The following is a 16432-nucleotide window of genomic DNA, read 5'->3' as shown; positions in this document are numbered from 1 at the left end:
GCATTAGACTAACCCCAGTTGGCTCCAGTTATAGCCCTTAACACACGAAATGAGTGAGGGAGAAGCCCCACATCTATTATGAGGAATGGAAAGATGAAAGTCAGAGTCCCCTTACTCTCTGCTTGCCCCATTCCTTCAAGCACAACAAACAACACAACAAGACACAAAAAGATAACACAAAGACAACCGCAGACCCAGCTGTCCTGCTGCTGGTGGGGATTTTCTCAGTTCCCAGTGACCACCTAGGGGGACTTGAACCCCCCCGCCACCACCCAGGGGGACTTAAACCCCCCAGCAGGCCCCTGACCACCCAGGGGGACTTGAACCCCCTGGAGATCCCCTGACCACCCAGGGGGACTCAAACCCCCTGGCAACCACCTAGGGGGACTCGAACCCCCTGACTGCCTAGGGGGACTCAAATCCCCTGGCAGTCCCCTGCCAATCTACCAGCAGAGGGATGGGGTGTCCCTGCATCCACTCCAGCCCTGGGGAGCATGGCCGCATTCAGCTTCTCTCTGGTGGGCTATACCCTGGAGCTCCACAACCAGACAGACAGACAAGATCCTAATACCTCCAGAAGCTTTTCCCAGAAATTCCGATGCTGGCTCAGTTCTTTTGGGTTAATCCCAGATGAGCCCCCAGTGTTAGCGTCCGTGATCAAAGGAACGAGACTGATGCAAAGAGAAAGTCAAGCAAAGCTTTATTTCACACCAAGCATTGAAAATCAAACCAACTGGTAGGGGCCGTCTCATACAAAGAGGTGACGACGACGACCCCCTGCTCCCGACAACGAAGAGGCGATGACGATGAGGACGACAACCCCAACAATGCAGACTCTGCTCCCCATGACGCTGATCCTGCGAGGCCGCTCCCTGGACGAGGCTGCTCCCCGATGACTATGCTAGTGACCATAACCCTGACGATGACGCTCCCCAGACAAGGCCTCTCGCCGACCCCAGTGACGCCGCTTGCAGCAGCGAGGCCACTTGTGGCGGCGCCGCTCCCAACAACTATCACGCAGTGACTACCCCAACGGCTACTACTACTACTACCACAATGGCTATCCCAACGGCTATCCCAATGACTAGCCAATGGCTATCCCAATGGCTACTACAACTCCTCCTACTACTCCCCTCACCACCAGCCTCACAGACTAATCTTTATAGAGGTAGTTGAGCCCGGCCCACATACAGGTGGCCAATGAGATTTCAACTCACCACAGTAAATATATGCGTGCCCCACTGATTGGGTGTCTCCATCTGGCCTGGCTTGCCTTTATATCCGGGGTTTGCAAGTATGTTCCTCTGGCTAACCAGGCCCTCATACAGGCCCTCACAGTCAGATGGGACATCTTTGTGGTCTGTTCTAGGGAGGAATGCATCCACCTCTATTGGACCATGACGATGGACTCTAAGATCAAGGAAGAACATGATAGGTCTTGGGGTCCAGAAAGAGAGCCTGCTGCCTCAACGGGACAGAGACTACAGGGGTGGTTGCTGGAGAGGGACTTTCAGAACCATGGATCTCCCAGATCTCTTGATTTCCTTGGGAGGGCTTAATTGGGCAGTTTCCTATGAAGAAGCAAATGAGTCAAGGCGAGCTGTGGAGAGGGTGCCAAGTTCTTTGGGAAGCAGAGCACAGTCTTGGCTGAGTTGGTACCTAAAACACCCATCCCTTGTAGGGTCCATTCTTGTTCGGCCTGTCCCTCTCCATAGCCACCTCTGCTGGCCACCACAAGTGGGGCCAAGAACAAAAGGTGTGGTGAGCAGACCACTTAGCAGTTGGCCTCCAAACCAAGCCATGATACTGGTCTGCATGGAGGATGGAGTAGACTAGACCCATGGCAATGAAGAGGAGAGCCTAAGTGGAAAAACCAGACTCATACAGGTTTTCTGGATGGCTAGGCCTTCCATAGCAAGGACAGCTCTGGAGGAGTTGTAAGTGGTGGGGGCCATTCTGTGGGACCCACACAGAAAGAATGGTGCTGTGGGAGTAGCATGTGGAATGAAAGGCCAGGCCAATGACTCTGCTCCATGTACAACTCTCCCCAGCCCCCTGTGCCCCATCATGGGTACCTGGCCTGACCAGACATTGCAGGATATCTGGCAGTCCCCACACAGTGCCCATTTTGTGGTAAAGGGGGCCTATGTGCATCTGAAGTGGCATGGCTAGAACCTGAAGAACCATACTCCCATTCTCCTGATGCAGTGGGAAATTCTACAGCTCACTGAGGCTGAGGTGGAGGGTAAGGGACATTGTTAACTGGGAAGGCAATCTGGGATAGGGTTCATGGGATGGGTACTTCCTGATAGGCCATGGGATCGGTCCTGTTTTGGGAAAGGCACATGGAAAGTCAGTGATGTGGATGAACCCTTCATTTCTCCTTCCTTTCTCCTGCCCCAGTGTCAGCACCAGGACTCCATCCAGCAGCAGGGTGAACTAAAGGGTCTCCCATGGAGCTAGAGGCAACTCTGGCTCTCTTTCAACCATCACCTTCAGTGACAGAACCAGCCTCCCCTCCATCAGCTGATCCAGAACTGGAATAGGGGTTCCCATGTGGTGTATGGGTGCCGAGTCCTGAGCTGCAGAGAGCTGGACCATCAGCTTGCAGGAAATTTTTAACCCAGTGCTCCAGATAGACACCAAACCTGCCCCAGCCCCAGAGGCTTGCTGCCACCCCAAGAACCAGCTGAGGGAGGAAAAGCCTGCCCTCCTGGACTTCCCTCACAAGCTGGTGGCAGAGCAACTGACATACAAGGATGCAGTGAGCAGCTGGGCTCTCAGGGTGGGGAAGGGCCGGCTTTTCTTCTGCTCTCAGCTGCCCTATACCCACATTTCCCTGATGTGGCCTCCTATGATATGGGGCCAGATCTCAGCTGCACCCCTGACCAAACGTGGTAACCCATCAGTGTCCTTAAACCTGAGCTTTCACCTTCCAGCTGCAGACTGTGGAGACAGACACTAATAAGGACTGAGGCAGAGATAACATGGAGATGAAATGAGCCAGAACAGATAGACATGTGGTCCCTAGGGGGCAGGCTGACCTTAACTGGCATGGCCCAGTGTTGGGATGCACAGTTCCTACATGACTTCTTTGGAGTGAGGGAACATCCTCCCTCTCCCCAGCAGTGTTACTCTTTAGGGCTACCTGTGCCCTTCTTCAGATCCCCGGTCACCTGGTTCATTCAGGAGGGGAGCCATAAACGGAGGGGAGAATAAAGCTCTGGAGCAGATAGGGCTCCTGCTCTCTCCCTGACAGCTCCTCCTCTTCCCTCCCCCAGGCCCTTCAGATTCTGGGGAACTACTCCAAACTGCATGCCATCCTCTCAGCTCTGCAGACTGTCTCGATTCACTTCCTGAAGAGCACAAGGGAGGAAGTTTCCAGATGAGGAGGCTTCTCTCCATGGAGGGACCAGGAGGGATGAGGGATGTCCCACAGACCTGTCTTCCTCCTCAGTCAGCTTGAACCTCCTGGGAGGCAGCCCACCATGAGCAAAGAACCTGGCCCTGGGGCTTGTTCTCTCAGCTCCCTGGGGAAAGGCCACCATGCCTCCTGCTTTAGAAATCAGTTTTCCTCAATGTCCCACCCTGGGGGAGCTGAATCCAACATTTTCACGTGTTTACTTGACAGCCACTGAACTCTCTGCCCATGTGAAACCAAAATCCACCAAAACAGAGCTGCTCAATTAAGCTAGGAAAGGAGGCCCAGGATGACTCCCATGAGAATCCCTCCCATGTCCTACAAAGACCTTAGCGATCAGAGAAGCCCAGAGAAAACCCTCATCCAGGAAGTCTGACACATGGGCATTCTCAAAGAAAAGGGCCTTGCACTCTCCCTGCCCCATTATTCCTACACTGATCCTACCTTCTTTCCCTCTATTCTAGAAGAACATTCAAATGCTGTTTGCTCAAGACAGCACACAGGGCAGGAACTACCCATCGAGGTAGCATGGAATGTGCAGGTCTAGAAAGAGAGGAGGGGTGTGAGGGAACATAGTCTTGTGTGGATGGAGTAGGGAATGACCTGAAGGATTCCTTGGGGGGAAGGGAAGCCTTTGGCATGAATGTGGTAGCAGCCTGGGCTGAAGATTCTCTTGGTGGGGTGGTGGGACAAGCTGGTGTTGCCCATCCAGACTTTCTAGGCTACATTTCCTGTTTCTCTCTGTCCATAATTGGTCCACAAGCAGACCTGTTGAAACCCTGACAGTTTGAGAACAGGCTCCTTCACAGGGATGGGGTTGGGATGGGTTGAGGGCCACAACCATGATGACAGTCTTAGGATCCTGAGTCCTCAGGAGATCTTGGGAGGTAGGTGGAGTTCTCACTTTTCCCAATGAGAAGACAGGCTCAGGGAGGCCAGACTACAAGCTCAAGGTCACACATGGACTGAATGTGGTAGCTGAGATTGTTCTAGAAGGGCTCATGGCATGCTTCAGGATAATGGAGCATTGATATCAGTGGACTTAGGTCAGATGTCTAATGTCTGAAGGGTCTGACATCAAAGACAGTGGAAGCAAGTGGATAGAGGGTATTCTGGCCTCAAGGAACTTGCCCTTGGCCCTCTGGGAGCAGCCCTCTAATAAATTTGCCACCCTCATGAGTCACCTGGAGAGAGCCTGGAAGAGGCTGCCAAAGAGAAGGGGACTACAGGGCCTCCAAGGTCAGAGGAGAGAGGCTCTGCCCTGAAGGCTGGTAGCAGCCAAATCAGGACAGGTGGGACTTGCAACTCTAGCTCCACCTCCTGTTGACACATTTCCTGAATTTCTTATTTCCAGTGTCCAGGAGGAGTGTCAAGAAAGCTGGATACAGAATGCATTTGTGGGCATGGAGGGGCCCAGAGTTCCATACCCTGTGATTTTCGCCAAGCAGGTTCTGGAGTGATCAGGAGGAGTCTGATGTTCTGGGATGGTGAGGGGAAAGGGAATTGAAGGTAAACTACTAAGGGTCCATGCCCCCCCCCCCCACACACACACCTTGTGGAAAGCAGGGGTTGGCCAGGAGGCTGAAGCATCTTCAGGGGAGGCTCCCTGTGGCACAGAGTGCAGGGACTCATCCCAACCCTGCCCCTCATGACAATGGGTTTCATCCCCTACCTTGGCACTTTCCTCACTGACTTGGTGAAGTTGGATACTGCAATAGAGGACTATCTGGAGGTGGGGGGGCCTTAGCATTGTGGAGCAGGGACCAGAGTCCTGAGGTTTGGGAGCAGAGAGTCCCCGTACTGAGCCCTGAGGTCTCTGTACTTGGAAAACCTCTCCTTATGACAGCCTCACAGTTTCCCCTGTGACCTGGGGTCTCCTGCCCATCTCAGTGCTGATTGAAGGGAGGCTGCACCTAGACTGGTGCCCAAGACTGATAATGGAGCAGAATTTCCTGAAGGCAAAGCTGCATGAGGTCTGTCTGAGTGGTCCACTGGCTCTCCGCCAGAGCTTGCCTGTCAAAGGAGAGTGAAGTCAGGACCCTGCACATCAGCAACACTTGAGTAGCCCAGCAGCCCCTGCCTGCCTGAAGCTTGGGTTGCCCCCTTCTGTGATCACAGGGATTGTGCTGCAGGGTCCTGACCTGGAGCCTATTCATCTGTCCCACATCCTGCTTTCTCTGGACCCCAGGCCTTGCTTACATCCCATTCCCGTTCTCTGCATCTGAGTGAGCCCCTCCTGTGTCTTGGCCCAGTACAGCCTAGGAAGGGGTGGTTGTAAGGTGCTAGTACTAACCAGGCAACTCTTTCTGAGGGACATTGGTTGTCTACTTTCCAGGGGAATGGGACCATCCACCAAAACAAGAATAAGGTGAACATTTGGGCCACTTCCTGTAGGGAAGGAGAGGGAGTGGGAATCAGAGATGTCCCTGGGAAGAACATTCCTTGGCTCCACCCCCTCCATCTCACATTTACTGGGATTGGTGGCTAAAAGAAGTAGAAGATCCATGTAGTTAGTCAGTAGGGATAGAGGAAAGGCATCAAGGAGAACTTCCCGGAGTTTCTACTATTTCTACTTGCATCTGAGAACAGGTTGGGACTGGATGAATTTTTAGGCAGGAGGGTGGCCACTTGTGCCAAGACCCTGTCCCGCTGCTTAGACTTCACCAGGCCCTGCAGCTTCCCTACCCAGGCTCTGTCTCCATCCTGTGCTTCTGTCTTGGCCCAGGAATACTGAGTTCTCATGGACATGATGCTGCTCCAGGAAGATGCAGAGAATTACACCTTAGAGCCCCAGAATCCATTCAGGGTCTGGTTCCCGTCTGTGGAGTGGCTCAGCGAGGATGAGAGGTGAGGCCCAGAAGGAGCTGGATGAGGGTTGGGGTGGATGTCCCTGCTAGCCCCTCCAGGGATCCTTCTTCTTCTTTGGCTTCCTGTGCAACCACAGGCCTCACTGCTGGGGTGCCAGACTCCACCTGTGGGATAAGCCTGGGAGGGACTCCTGAAGTCAATCTGCTGCTCAACTCACAGGTGTCCCTCTGTCCTTAGCTATATCCTGTCCTGATAGCTCAAGCCCCATTCATAGCTGGCCAGCAGAACTCAAGCACCAGGAGACTTGGCCACAGCCACCATCAGGGCTGAGCCTGTGTCACCAGTGGCCGAGCAAGGATTCCTCCTCAGTAGTTGGTGTACTTGTTGCATGTGTGCCATATTTACTCAACACTTCTTCCTCCCACCTATTTCCTTATTTGGGGGGCAATAGTTAATAGCATTAAATAGTTTTTGATAGGTTAGAATAGTATTATATTAAAGCTCCCCCCCACCCTTTCCCTCTTCTTGCTCAGGAGTATGGTTTGGTTCTTTTACTTCTTACAGCAATGGAAAAGATGCACAGACACTCCTATTCATTCCTGAACTAAGAAACTTTATAGAGTCATCAACTAATCTATGTGGGAAGGAGAAGAGCTAGCCCTTGTCACTAGCTACTGGTGGCACCTGCAAATACCCTTTCCCAGAGGATAGACTCATTTCAGTGTAAGGAATCTGGGCAAGCAGGAGTTACAGCCTGCAGGACTCCTGAAGTGGAGAGGTTGCAGGTACTTTCCCAGGCATAGCAGCAACTAGCACTGAGCTGGTGAGGCATTAAGGATTCCTCACACTCCCCAGAACTATGTCCTGCCAAGGAGAGGGGCTGCCTTTCTCCACTCTAAAGCAAGGGAGACCAGGTCTTGCTTCCTTTGTGACATTGCGTTTTTTGTTTCTGTGTTTTTGTGTTGGTGTTTGTGTTTGTTTGAACTCAGTATTTAGAACTGGTAGTGTTCTAGTTCAGTCTCTGGAATTGTATCAGGACTAAGTGGGAAAAAGCATGTAAAGAGATCTAATCCTGTCTGCGGGAGAGACAAAGCTAGAGGAGGATAATTTATAAGTGGACAAAGGGCAGGCAGGACTTCAATCCTCAGTCTCCCTCCAGGCTTTCCAGGTTCACCCTTTACCAAGATTGGAATCTTCCTGGCATCATCATCATCTTCTTCTTCTTCTTCTTTTTTTTTTTTAAGGATTTTATTTATTTGACAGAGAGAGATCGCAAGTAGGCAGAGAGGCAAGCAGAGAGAGAGAGAGAGAGAGAAAGGAGGAGGAAGAGGAGGAGGAGGAGGAGGAGGAGGAAGCAAGCTCCCAGGCCCAGCATAGAGCCATATGCAAGACTCGATCCCAGGACCCTGAGATCATGACCTGAGCTGAAGGCAGAGGCTTAACCCACTGAACCACCCAGGCAGTCCCTTCCTGGCATCTTGTCCATGATCTCTGGATTCCTTTCCATGCTTATTTTGGGTGTGGGAGAAAAATGGAAGGTGTACCTTGCAGACCACTGCTGCGCCTGGTTCCATTCACATCTACACTGACCCAGGAGCTAGGATTTCCAGCACTCCTGCATTTCCTTAAGCAGTCCTTTGGAAGGCAACAATGCCCTCCAGGCCCCAGCCTCTTGGTCAGATCCATGGTAGCCACTGTTCCCTGGATGGGGCCTGATGAAGCAGGGATTGGTTCTCTCTTGCTAGAATAATTTCCACACTCTTCCTTGCTGGACAAGGGGACTGTTAAGTCCATGTTGTTCTGAAGTTTGTGGTCTGAAGCATTCACATGTTTACAACTCAGTCTCTTTTGACAGAGTTCCACTGACCTGTGTGAAATAGGGAACTCATATGACCCCATAAACCTAGGTACAGATTGAAAGTGAGCAGGTAAGAAGCATCTATCATGGAAATTGATGCCCTAACAAAGCAGGTAGGAATATTTCTACCAGACAAAACAGAATGTATTAAAAGAGTGTAGTACAACATAAAGAAGGACACTATTTCATATTAATGGAGACCATGCAATAAGATAGAACAACTTGAAATATTTAGACACCCAAAATAGGAGCACCAAAATGCGTAAGAGTTCATAACAAACATAAAGGAAAATTTTTACAGTAATACCATACAGTAGTGGACTCTAACACCAACTCTTTAAAAATTTTTTTTATTTTTTAAATTTCTTTTCAATATACCAGAATTCATTGTTTATGCACCACACCCAGTGCTCCATGCAATACGTACCCTCAGTAATACCCACCACCAGGCTCACCCAACTTCCTGCCCCCTTCGTCCCTTAAAAATCCTCAGATTGTGTTTCAGAGTCCATAGTCTCTCATGGTTCATGTCCCCCTCCAATTTCCCTCAACTCCCTTCTCCTCTCCATCTCCCCATGTCCTCCATGTTATTTCTTATTTCCACAAGTAAGTGAAACCATATGATAATTGACTTTCTCTGATGACTTATTTCACTCAGCATAATCTCTTCCAGTCCCATCCATGCTGATACAAAAGTTGGGTATTCATCCTTTCTGATGGAGGCATAATACTCCATAGTGTATATGGACCACATCTTCCTTATCCATTTAACCGTTGAAGGGCATCTTGGTTCTTTCCACAGTTTGGCGATTGTGGCCATTGCTGCTATGAACGCTGGAGTTCAGATGGCCCTTCTTTTTCTTTTTTAATTTATATTTTCTTTATTTTCAGCATAACAGTGTTCATTATTTTTTTCACCACACCCAGTGCTCCATGTAATCCGTACCCTCTCTAATACTCACCACCTGGTTCCCCCAACCTCCCACCCCCCCGCCACTACAAACCCCTCAGATTGTTTTTCAGAGTCCATAGTCTCTCATGGTTCACCTCCGCTTCCAATTTCCCCCAACTCCCTTCTCCTCTCTAACTCCCCATGTCCTCCATGCTATTTATTATGCTCCACAAATAAGTGAAACCATATGATAATTGACCCTCTCTGCTTCAATTATTTCACTCAGCATAATCTCTTCCAGCCCCGTCCATGTTGCTACAAAAGTTGGGTATTCATCCTTTCTGATGGAGGCATAATACTCCATAGTGTATATGGACCACATCTTCCTTATTCATTTGTCTGTTGAAGGGCATCTTGGTTCTTTCCACAGTTTGGCGACCGTGGCCATTGTTGCTATAAACATTGGGGTACAGATGGCCCTTCTTTTCACTACATCTGTATCTTTGGGGTAAGTACCCAGTGGTGCAATGGCAGGGTCATAGGGAAGCTCTATTTTTAATTTCTTGAGGAATCTCCACGTTGTTCTCCAAAGAGGCTGCACCAACTTGCATTCCCACCAACAGTGTAAGAGGGTTCCCCTTTCTCCACATCCCTTCCGACACATGTTGTTTCCTGTCTTGCTAATTTTGGCCATTCTAACCGGTGTAAGGTGATATCTCAATGTGGTTTTAATTTGAATCTTCCTGATGGCTAGTGATGATGAACATATTTTTCATGTGTCTGATAGCACAGATGGCCCTTCTTTTCACTGCATCTATATCTTTGGGGTAAATACCCAGTAGATCAATTGCAGGGTCATAGGGAAGCTCTATTTTTAATTTCTTAAGGAATCTCCACACTGTTCTCCAATGTGGCTGCACCAACTTGCATTTCCACCAATAGTTTAAGTGGGTTCCCCTTTCGCCACACCCTCTCCAACACATGTTGTTTCCTGTCTTCTTAATTTTGGCCATTCTATCTAGTGTAAGGTGGTATCTCAATGTGGTTTTGATTTGAATCTCCCTGATGGCTAGTGATGATGAACATAAAAATGCTTGTGTCTGATAGCTATTTTTATGTCTTCATTGGAGAAGTGTCTGTTCATGTCTTCTGCCCATTTTTTGGCATGGTTATCTGGTTTGTGTGAGTTGAGATTGAGGAGTTCTTTATAGATCCTGGATATCAGCCTTTTGTCTGTACTGTCATTTGCAAACATCTTCTCCCATTCCGTGGGTTGCCTATTTGTTTTGTATAACACCCACTTCTATTAATGAGACATGATGCAAACTGATAATCAACAAGGAAACAATGTTTTGAGTTATGCACTGGTTTGAACAGATAGATGCAGAACATTCTGCCCTAAAACAGAAGAATACTCATTCCTTTCAAGTGCACATAGAACATTTTCCAGAATAGATCACATGTTAAGGCCACAAAACAAGTCCCAACAAATTTAAAAATAAGCATGTCATACCATGCTTCTTTTCTGACCATGATGCTATGGAACTAGAAATGAACCACAAGAGAAAACCTTGAAATACCATGAATCCATAGAGGTTAAAGAACATGCTACCAAACAGTGAATTGGTCAGCCAAGAATTCAAAGAGGAAATTAAAAACTACATGGAAATAAATCAAAATGACAAGCCAAGGGACCCAAACCTTTGAGATAAAGCAAAAGTGAATCTTACAGGATGAGTTCCAGCAATGTAGACCCACCTCCAAAAGCAAGAAAAATCTCCAAAACATACCTGACACAAAAGGATCTTGCAGAAGAACAACATAGAGCTCTAGAGGGGTCACTCAGCCTTGGCAAGTTGGAGGCCCTGCCGCTGGGCCTATGCATAGCTTCCAACTTAATTCTAAGTCCAAGCCTGAACAGTGTTTTTCCCTTCTTCAAGCTCAATTCCTACAAGGGTCACTGTGAAATCAACCCTTCAGGGGATTCTAGAATGAGAGAAACTGCCCAAAAGGCAAAGGAAGCAACAACCCCTTCCCTATTGGTGTATATATATGTGGTTGATTAATTTTCTCTTTGTGGAACATTCCACAGTGGTTTTTTGGGAAGATCCTCCAGACTCTGATTCCCTGGGCATCTTGTGAAAATGCAGATTCAGATTGAGGACCCTGGGAGTCTGCATTTCCAAGATACACTGAGCTGATGCCAAGGCAACTTGTCCATAGACCACATGGAGAAACAAGGTACCAGCAGACCAACTGACCAAAGTTCATCTCTTTCACCACCAAAAAGAGATTAATCAGCAGCAGATTGGCAATAACAAAGAGGTATTTTTATTATCAGGAAGATGAACTGCCAGGGCAGGACTTTGTCCACACCTGCAGGCCTCTCCTCATGTTTTCTTCCAGAGTCAGATCAAGGCAGAATGGAATGGGTCCATAGTGTATGGATTTCATTAGCCCGATGGCTTTCTTTCCTGTTCTCCCCTGTATCTCTGATGTGTGTAGAGCACAGACTCCTTTCGAGAGGGATGGCCAAGGCTGAAACCAGGGTGGAAGCCTGAGCTCCTGAGTCAGCCCTGGCACATGGGCAGAGGCATGCTGTGGTGGCCACTCTTTGTGTGGTGTGCGAGGTCCCTTGGAAATCTCCATGAATGGGGGAACTTGTGACAGGATTGGCATAAGGCAATGCTGTACACCACACTGATTTCCCAATTGATTTTACAAGAACTCACAAAACTTTTAACCTGAGCCCTGTGGGTCTTTTATGAACAGGGAGATTATGGTAGGGCTTCACCACAGCCTAATGGTGCAGAATAACAGGGCCTTTGTGGAGTGAGGCATTCACATTGAAGATAAAATGTTTGGGTGGTCTGGGGTAATGAAGGTATTTAAGTTAAGCATGTGTATTTCAGACTGAACCACAAGTTTCCCATACAGAGTCTTGGCTCATGAGGACTCCAGAGGGGTGAGGCTGGCCAGGTATAGATTTGGGATAAAGGCGACAGGCAGCCTGCTTCCCCCACTGCCTTCTGCTTTCCTCTTTGCCTACTTGTGATCTCTCTCTGTCAAATAAATAAATAAAATCTTAAAAAAATACATATATATATATATATCTATATATATCTATATAGATCTATATAGATCTATATAGATATATATAGATATATATATATATCTTAAAAAGATAATTTGGAAGCCTTGATGGAATACCTCTCTGTGAATGCCAGGTAAGGAGAAGAATTTTCCAGAATAGGGGTACCGAATGTGTCAGGTACCACACCCCCTTATCATCTTTAGGAGAAAATTTTTTTAAGCAAACACAATTTGAAGAGTTTTGACACATGTATATATCCAGGATTATGAAAAGAGACATCATTCTCAAAAGTTCCCTCATGCCCTTATAATTCTTCCCTCCCCCAACCATCCCATTACCAGGTAATCACTTTTGCTTCATTCACTCATTCATTCATTCATTCATTCATTCATTCTTGTGCAAGGGTGCTCTTTATTTATTTAAATTCAATGAATTAACATATAATGTATTATTAGTTTCAGAGGTAGGGACCAGTAATTCCTCAGTCTCTTATAATGCCCAGTGCTCATCACATCATGTGGCCTCCTTAATGTCCATCACTCAATTAGCCCATCCCCCCACCCACCTTTCCTTCAGCAATTCTCAGTTTGTTTCCTATGATTAAGAGTCTCTTATGGTTAATCTCCTTCTCTTTGGCTTATTTTCCCTCTCTTCCTCTATGATCCATTTGTTTCTTAAATTCTACATATGAGTGAGATCATATGATAATTGTCTTTCTCTGATTAACTTATTTTGCTTAGTATAATACCCTCTAGTTCCATCCACATCGTTGCAAATTGAAAGAGTTCATTTTTTTGGTGGCTGAGTACTATTCCGTTGTACATACCACATATATAGCATTCCACATATATACCACACCTTCTTTATGCATTAATCTGTCATTGGACATCTGGGTTCTTTCCACAGTTTGGCCATTGTGGACATTGCTGCTATAAAAATTCAGTGCATGAGCCCCTTTGGATAACTACATTTGTGTCTTCAGGGTAAATACCTCATAGTGCAATTGCTGGGTAATAGGGTAGTCCTATTTTTAACTTTTTCAGGAACCTCCAAATTGTTCTCCAGAGCACTTACCAGTTTGCATTTTCACCAACAGGGCCATAGGGTTCCCTTTTCTCCTCATCCTCACATGTCTCATTTCCTCACATGTTAATTTTAGCCATTATGACTAATGTGAAGTGGTGTCTCATTATGGTTTTGATTTGTATATTTCTGGTCCCAAGTGGTGTTGAGCATTCTTTCATGTGTCTGTTGGCCATTTGCATATTTTCTTTGGAGAAATGTTTGTTCATGTCCTCTGCCAATTTCTTTCTTTTTTTTTTTTAAGATTTTATTTATTTATTTGACAAACAGATCACAAGTAGGCAGAGAGGCAGGCAGAGAGAGAGGAGGAGGCAGGCTCCCTGCTGAGCAGAGAGCTGGATGCAGGGCTTGATTCCAGGACCCTGAGATCATGACCTGAGCGGAAGGCAGAGGCTTAATCCACTGAGCCACCCAGACACCCCCGCTGCCCATTTCTTGATTGGAATATTTATTTTTTGGGTGTTGAGTTTGGTAAGTTCTTCATAGATTTGGGATACTAGCCCTTTATCTGATAAGACATTTACAAATGCCTTCTCCTTTTCTATCAGTTGTCTCTTGGTTTTGTGGACTGTTTCCTTTGCTGTGCAAAAGCTTTTTGTCTTGATGAAGTCCCAATAGTTCTTTTTCACTTTTGTTTTGCCTGCTTTCTGTCCCTTTAGATTAATTTTGGATTCCCTAGAATTTTATATACATAGAAACAGGATGTACAGTATGTACATTATGGTTTGTTTTAGCCACCATAATAATTTTCAGATTCAACTTTGTTGTGTGCATCAATAGTCTGTTACTTTTCATTGTTGTCTAATATTCCATTATATGGCTACACTAAAATTTGTTCATCCATTCACCTGTTGATAAACATTTCAGTTTTGTCCAGTTTGCTTTTCTAGATTAAGCTATTGTGAATAGTCATGTTCACATCTTTGTATAAACATATGCTTTCATTCTTCTGGAAATGGGATATCTAGATTGAAAGGGAAGCATATAACTTTTGAAGAAAATTGCCAAATTATTTTCCCTAGTAGTTGTACCATTTTACACTTCTATCAGCAGACTGGGACAGTTGCTGTTGCTTCACATCCTTGTCAAACCTTGGTATGGCCAGACTTTTTAATGTTAATTGTACTTGTAGATTTTGTAGTGGTGTCTCAATATGATTTTCATTTCCTTTTCCTTAATGAATAATGATGTGGCACATCTTTTCATGCATATATTTGCCATTTTAAAACCTTCTTTGGTGAAGTGGCTCTTCAGATCCATTGCCCTTAAAAAAATTGGGATTGTCTTAATATAGAGTTGCAAGAATTGTTTATATATTCTAGATACAAGTCTTCTCCAGATATATATTTTCTAAACATCTTCTTCCACTTAAAAAAAAAAAAAGCCTCATGGAGGATTTTTGAGAATCAAGGAGTTGCATCTTGGGAGGTAAATGGTACTCCCAGACTGGTGTGTTTTATTCTAGAGTCTCTGGTACTTTAGAAGCTGCTTCTGCTGGCACACCTTCCTCCAATTCTCTCTCATCACAGTGACATGGAAACATCAGGTCACCTCTACTTAAAATCTGCAGGTCAGCTTTGGCCTCCACTGCCCATCCTCCACCTCATTTGAAGCAATGGTGCCATACATACTTCCACACTTTTCTTGTTTGGTAACACATAGGAACAATTTTTAACTCAAATATCAGATTATGATATGCTTTAAATACATACAATTTTGTCAGTAATAGTTCTATTTACAAAAGTCAACCATCCTGTAGCAGTTACTATAGCTACATGACAAATTATCCCAAATCTTATAGTCCAAATAAACACCCTTTATTTTTGCTCAGAAGCCTAATTCAAGTGATTTCAGGTGGGCTTGCTGACACATCTGCAGTCCTATGAAATCTGTCTCTCTATTTGTAAGTGGTTCAGCAGAATTAAGCTCCATATTACCATTAACCTTCGGTTTCTCTATGGTTCCTGTTCACTGCATTGTAGTAATAACACAGCTTCTGGCAGGCTCTGGGATCCCTCTCATGCACTGATGGGCTCAGAGGGTTTGTAGAATTTCTTGATTTGGTTCTCTGAGAAACTGACCCTGAGAAAAAATATTTGAGTCTAAGTAGCTCATTCCAGGAAGTAGAGAAGTGGAGACAGGAAGGTAGAGGGGCAGCCAATATAGTGTCTATGTTAATGAAGAGGTTACCACTGTTGGAAACTGGGACACAGTGACACTGGGAATGGGCCTCCAGATGGTCCCATCCAAGGGACAAAGAATGGAAAGTTTTCTGAGGCTGAGAACCATGTGGTAAGAGCTATGTGAGCCTCTTTTCTCCTTAATCAGGGCTTTGACTCTGAGGCTTCTCCCTCAAGGTTGCCGGCCGTGGAGGCTGGGCCTAGGCTAGGTTTCTATTGACCTATTTTAAGTCTATTATAAGTAGGCAATATGTGCCATGTTTAGGAACCTTGTGGGTAATCACAAAATGCAAATGGGCTCAAACAATATCAGAAATATCTGACCTGTTTTCCCTTACAGCATAATCATCTGAAGCCACTTTTGAGAGACAAAGGGGGCTGGATTTCTGAGTTTAAGGGTTCTGGTGTGCCAGTAGTGCATTGGCTGCACCTGTTTCAGCTTTGCTGTGGATCAGCAGGATGGAATGACCATCAGAAGCTGCCATTCCATCATCATGTACAAGCACCACCGGATAGAAATCTGCTTTTAATGAAGTAGCAGTTATTTGTGATGATTTATGAGGAAATGCCTTGTTACATGAGATGATAGTTTACTGCAGAACATTAAAGGAATCCCTGAAGCCTCATGATTTGAAAGTCCATGAAAGAATTAAAGCAGTTGTATGCAAGCCAACTTAACAGTAGGGAGAATCTAAAATGGCCTAATTTCTCAGAAGATGTTGTGTAAAGACTTGGATAAAGTGACTTCTGAGCTTGCTGTGCTCAAAAAATGACAAGGGTTGTGACAAGTCCCTGCTTCTGATCCACAGATTCTCTCCCAGACTCCGACTAAATGTTTCTGGACCTGCATATTTTTCTGCCTTTCAGATTTTTGCCATCTCACAAGGTTGTGTTGGACCACAATTTTGGCTCTTGTGCCCTCCCCTGCCTATCACCAGCCACAATTTCAATCTATTGTATACATGGATACCAATCTGAGTAACTTCATGCTTTCCAGGCTGAAGAACCCCCAAATTATCAACATTCACACACAGGGTACTTGATTAACACATTCATTTATTTTGGGAAGTAGTGTTGAAAGTATCCGGGTGACCAA

This window comes from Mustela erminea, chromosome 7, assembly GCF_009829155.1.
Source record: "Mustela erminea isolate mMusErm1 chromosome 7, mMusErm1.Pri, whole genome shotgun sequence".
NCBI lineage: Eukaryota > Metazoa > Chordata > Mammalia > Carnivora > Mustelidae > Mustela > Mustela erminea.
The sequence above is the reverse complement of the archived record's forward strand: the minus strand, read 5'-3'. Positions refer to the sequence as shown.